This window comes from Sinocyclocheilus rhinocerous, unplaced genomic scaffold (assembly GCF_001515625.1).
Source record: "Sinocyclocheilus rhinocerous isolate Xijiao unplaced genomic scaffold, SAMN03320098_v1.1 scaffold1141, whole genome shotgun sequence".
In the NCBI taxonomy this organism is placed as follows: domain Eukaryota; kingdom Metazoa; phylum Chordata; class Actinopteri; order Cypriniformes; family Cyprinidae; genus Sinocyclocheilus; species Sinocyclocheilus rhinocerous.
This window is the reverse complement of record NW_015653550.1, coordinates 424,502-430,285: the sequence shown is the minus strand read 5'-3', so window position 1 is coordinate 430,285 and position 5,784 is coordinate 424,502. Positions and strand designations below refer to the sequence as shown.

The window sequence follows — 5,784 nt, the reverse complement described above, 5'->3', positions numbered from 1 at the left end:
GTGTGTGTGTGTGTGTGTGTGTGTGTGTGTGTGTGAGAGAGAGTAGAGCACCGCTGGGAAAGAGACGAATGTGTCGCGGCGAGATTCCCCTGCGTAGGTGCCCCGTCCTGTTTCCTCTCCTTGCCTTTCCTCGCTCGGCCTGTCCAGGAGTAAAATCCATGATGAATATTCTCACTCCGCACCACAGGCAGGACGCAACCTCCTTATCCAAAGGGCCTGGCGGTGCTCGAATTGTCATGGGAAAGCAAAGCGACCCCCCGCCCCACATTCACTTTGTCTTGCCTGCCTCGTCTCTAATTGATTTAAGGCCATAAAACACCCGTGCTGTTCCCACAGGCAGGACACAACCTCCTTATCCAAAGGGCCTAGCGGTGCTCAAATTGTCATGGGAAAGCAAAGCGACCCCCCGCCCCACATTCACTTTGTCTTGCCTGCCTCGTCTCTAATTGATTTAAGGCCATAAAACACCCGTGCTGTTTACGCAGCAGAGATGGGGACACACGTTGCGGTATAAAGCTAGGTGGTTGCAGTCCTCATCCCCATATTTCCACAGCGCTCTCCCCCAGAAGACAGCAAAAGATTCCCGTGCGACCTGCTCTGTCACTTTTTTCCTCCTTGTTGATAAAAGACTCTGTAATTGGGTGTTTCTGCAACTGTGCGCACTTTTGGCCCTGTGGACTTAGAAATTAAACTCACTTACAACACATTTTTCACTTAAATGGTTAATTTTTTGTTTGTCTGCTAACAGCGTCCAACAGTAGGAGAAAAGGACAGTTTGTTGTTTTTGCCCTTGTTGTGCAAACAGTTTAGCAAATATTTTTTCCACATTTTTGAGCGTTGAAACTCTCATTTTGCTAAGGCTTATGTATATGCCTAATATGCCTATTTTTGCAAAATTCTAAAGTGACATTGGTGGAGAAGCCAATGCCAAAATGCACTGCGGTGAGCTTAGTCTACAAAAAAATAAAAAAATAAATAAAAATCTGTTATTTCAAAATTATTTATTATACATAAATTTACACTAATAAAAAAAAAAAAGTACTGGTAACATTTTAAAAATGTATACTGTGCATTTGCTGCCTTTGTAGAGTGTTCCAAATCGGTCACTCTTCAGTAAGGATGCTACCTTAAAACTGCGATATACTTCAAGCAAAATTGAAAAACAGGCCAAAATGAGTTGAAAATATAGGCATATCATATACAGTATGGGCAAAAAATCCAGTATTGTGCATCCCTATTCTCTGGTGTAATGATTCACTCGTTGACAGTTGAAGGCTGCTCATTTATTGCATGGACGTACTAACGCACAATTCCATTGGATGATAAATTATCTTTAACAATGTCATTAAACCGAATGTATGAAGGAAACTGTTAAAATAACCACTGCATTAACAATAACCAAAATAAGAGCACAAGGTTTATCTGTTAATCAGATGCGTGAAAGTTACGTTCGTTACTATAGCAAACCGACATTAGGTGCATTTTCTTTTTAGAATCATCATTTGCCGATAGGAAGGAAATGTTAAATACTGTAGCATTTTATTTAATGAAAATAAAATGAAGCTCACATCATACAAAGGTGTGACATAAAATGGTAGCCTATACAGGTGCATCTCAATAAATTAGAATGTCGTGGAAAAGTTCATTTATTTCAGTAATTCAACTCAAATTGTGAAACTCGTGTATTATATTCTAATTTGTTGTGAATTGGTGGGTTTTTGTTAAATGTGAGCCAAAATCATCACAATTAAAAGAACCAAAGACTTAAACTACTTCAGTCTGTGTGCAGTGAATTTATTTAATACACGAGTTTCACAATTTGAGTTGAATTACTGAAATAAATGAACTTTTCCACGACATTCTAATTTATTGAGATGCACCTGTATATATATTAACACTATAGACAATAGTTAACACGAAATAATACTTTTAAAGCCTTTTTTTTTTATTTATCTTGCCTTACATACATTTCTACATATGCCATATGTCATGCCATAGCATAATTAAACTAACATCTAACAATGGACATTTCTTTTTTTTCTTTTTTTCTTAAAGACCCTAAGATTTTAACATTTGAAAATTGAAAGTCAGAGTTTTGGAAAAGTAGCAAAAAAATAAATAAAAAGAATAATGAAGGTAAAACATATTGAAGACAGTAACAAATCAAAGGGAAAAAAAAATGGAAACCTGTTAATTTTCATAAAATTCAACCCTTGAGACACCAAAGCGCCCACAGTTGAAGAAACACCCATTTACAGCGACGTGTTTGAAGTGCGTATAGGCAGGAATGTACGATTGTCTCTTCACACATAAAGAGCATTTGTATGCAGAGAATCAACCTTCCTCACTGGTATTAGATTGAAATGCTCTCCAGGCCCTCCAAAGCTTTTGTGGTATTTTGTCTCTAATTACTGCGGTAATTTGTGTGTACAAAGCAGATTCTCTTAGGTGCTAATGATTTTTCTCCACCCTTTGTTTTCCTTACACCTTCACACCATGGCAGCTGATAGCTCTGAACACTTGCTCGCAAGTTGTTAGCGTCGGCAGCGCCGTGCTCTCTGCATGTGTGTGTCGTGTTTTTGAGTGGTTGATAACTCGGAGTGTAGTTTTAGCGTGATTTTATAGTCTCAGCCATGCGTAATTGTGTTCGGGTCTCAGGAGAGCGCTTGCATTTAGAAGCGTAGGGTAGAAAAAATGGTTAATTACAAGTATTTTATTTCCCTCCTGTGTTTGACAATAGAGAGTGATATCATTGCTATTGTCATGTATAATTATTTTAGATGGCACTTTATGATGTATATTCAGGAATAACTATAAAAGGGGTTTTGTTTATGCGTCAACCTTTGTTAAAAGAGTATTCAAAGCTATACAGCTTTGTGCATCAAATGTACAGCTGTACAACAAATACAGCTCTATGAATAGTTTCTTTGACATACTGATGATAACCACAGATAATAGTTCCTCAGTGTGTAAAAACAAACACAGATTGTATTTACTGTAATGCATTTGCAAGTATGGCTTGTAGGTGTTCTTCTGTGCACAGTTATATCTTACTTGAGCTGTGAAGTTGTATAATTCGGACTTTTAGTGTTGGGACTATTGTCCTAATTGGATAAAGTTTTGGTTTTGCGGTAATTCCTGTAGTTTGGTCGATTTAAATAATACTTTAAATTGTGCTTTTATTGCACAAGCATCATTTTTAGTATTGTGACTGTACTTTTAAAATGCATGTAACATTTTTCATGTGTGGTCACATTCTCGTGTGTCATTCCATATTTGTGATATTTAGATTGAGATTTTTAGATACTTAAGCCTGCTTTCGGCCATCACAAAGAGATATTGCTGTTTTTCGAACACCTAATGTACAAGTTATATATATATATTTTTTTTTTTTTAAATGGACTTCCATTGTAAGTGCATAAAAAATTTTTTTAAACAAAAAACACATTTAGGCAAGGAATATTTAATTATTTTTTAGCTTGCATTGAACTCGGAACATTCCTTTAAAAAATAATGAGTCATGAGCAGGATATGAAAAACAACACTCGTTTGTTCGGCAGAAAGTACCACATTCAAACATACATTTAAAACAGAAAGAGGATAGTGTGCATATTTGGGAGAGTTTTTTGTGATCATGCAGCTATGAGCCAGCGGTTGTCCTCCTCATTTTTCCAGTTTTTACCATACTTTCAAAACAAAAATTAAAATAGGAAAAATATGCAATATGAAAATAATTGAAGACAAAATGTGTTTTACTGAGAAAAAACAAGATTTGGTTTTTAAAAAGCCTTTTTCCAAAAGGTACATCTGGAAAAAGGGGGGTCGTCTTATAATCAGGGTCGTCTTATATTCGGGCCAATACGGTATATAGTGCATTAAGTATTTTTAATATATGGACTATTCCTTGTAATGTACCTCATAATGCATTGTATGATCTCATGAATAAATGTAACCACAGTTATAATACTTATGTATTCATTGTTTCACCTTTAGAGAGTATAATTCATTAAAACAAACCTTCAAATATTGTAATGCATTTTAACTTTGGTTACAGTTATTTATGAAAATATGTAAGGCATTACAACATAAGGGTTATGACTTATTAATAGGAAGACCTTAAGCCCCTGGAAAAATGACTGCATTGTTTGTCCCTTGCTAGCTGAGCTGGTTGCTGTGTGTACACGTGTGGATCCATTAGGAGCAAATCCATCTGTATTCTCAGCCCTGAAGAGGGGAAATGAGAAATGGGTGTTAAAGCAGGCAGCTCACTGCAGAAGCCATTATCTGTGATGTCCAACCCTCAGGCCAGGACACCACAAAGCAGCTTCTGCCTCAGGACTGTGGGAGTTTGTCTCTATTCGTCTCATATTGCAAATCAACACGGTCGTCCTGAAGGACCACCGCAGCCTGCGTTTCTTCTCAAAACAATTCTTTCATCTAAAAGCAAGCCGCAGCATTTATTGGCCTAACTGTATTAGCTTAAATTTGCGACTGTAATTTAAAAGATGAGGCTGCCATTGGCGAGAGTCAGGAAAATGCTATAGGCCTATGTGATCAAAAAAGATTCACAAAACAGTTACACAAACTTGTGCATGAGTTAGTGATTTGAATCAGACTTGCTCAGTCTGTGAATTGTTGCTACTGAGTTTTCAAGCCTAAAAAAAATAAAATAAATAAAAATCATTTTTGATTTGAACCAGGAACCATTACTCCTTTATTATTGTTCAAAATATTATTGGCATATTTAGCGTAGTCTGGTTTTGTAATTGTAATTGTTTTGAATAGAATTGTAATTTTGAAGTGGTTTTAAGGTAATGCAAGCATCTGACAGGATACAATGTATTTTAATCAAAACTATTAGTGGGAGGTGAGGATTACCTGTGTGTGTGTATTTACTTATTTACTTTATCTATCTATCTATCTATTAGATAGATAGATAGATAGATAGATAGGCTTATTATTTGGGTTGAGACACCCCTCAAAAACCAATGTTTTTCCTTTTTGGGCAGAAATCCTTTTTTTTAATATTTTTTTTTACTACGAGTATAGTATAGTTAGCTTTTAGTTTGATGGTTTTATATGAATTTATTTGAGAACAGTCTTCAGGTAAGTTTGGTTACACTTTATACCGTATTGTCCCGAATATAAGACGATATTTTTTTCTTGGAAATACATCTGAAAAAACGCGGTCGTCTTATATTCAGGGTCTAGACTTTGACATGTCAATAATACACCCGCAACACTAGGTGGCGCCAAATACGCATAAAACGAGTGTGCCATGAAATACGTAATGTAATGCGTGTTGTAAAGAGCGCAAGTAAAAACAAAAGAAGCAGAAAACCTTACAGCTGCATGAGTCGTGACTGTCACGTTAGCCTGATGGCACCAAACTCCCTTTGTGATTTTAAAACGTAAGACAGTACCCAGATTTGAAGACTACAGTAAGATTTAACTTCTACTGTTAATAAGATTTTGGTAGGCTACTATTAGATGGATAGCCTAAATATCCTAATTCAGATGGGCTATTTTTTTAATGGTATATCAAAAAGTGTATATTTTTTAAATGTGATTGTTGGTACATTTTACCAGTTTTTACCATACTTTCAAAACAAAAAATAAAATAGGACAAATATGCAATATGATAATAATTGAAGACAAAATGTGTTTTACTGAGAAAAAACAAGATTTGGTTTTTAAAAAGCCTTTTTCCAAAAGGTACATCTGGAAAAAGGGGGGGTCGTCTTATAATCAGGGCCGTCTTATATTCGGGCCAATACGGTAAAT

At 35.8% G+C, this 5,784-nt stretch overlaps 1 protein-coding gene across 1 annotated transcript in view; it reads left to right on the top strand.

Annotated features, from left to right (window-relative positions):
* Positions 1-5,784, top strand: part of LOC107716493 (TBC1 domain family member 22B-like) — a 102,441-nt gene that overhangs the window by 28,766 nt on the left and 67,891 nt on the right. The window lies entirely within an intron of this gene.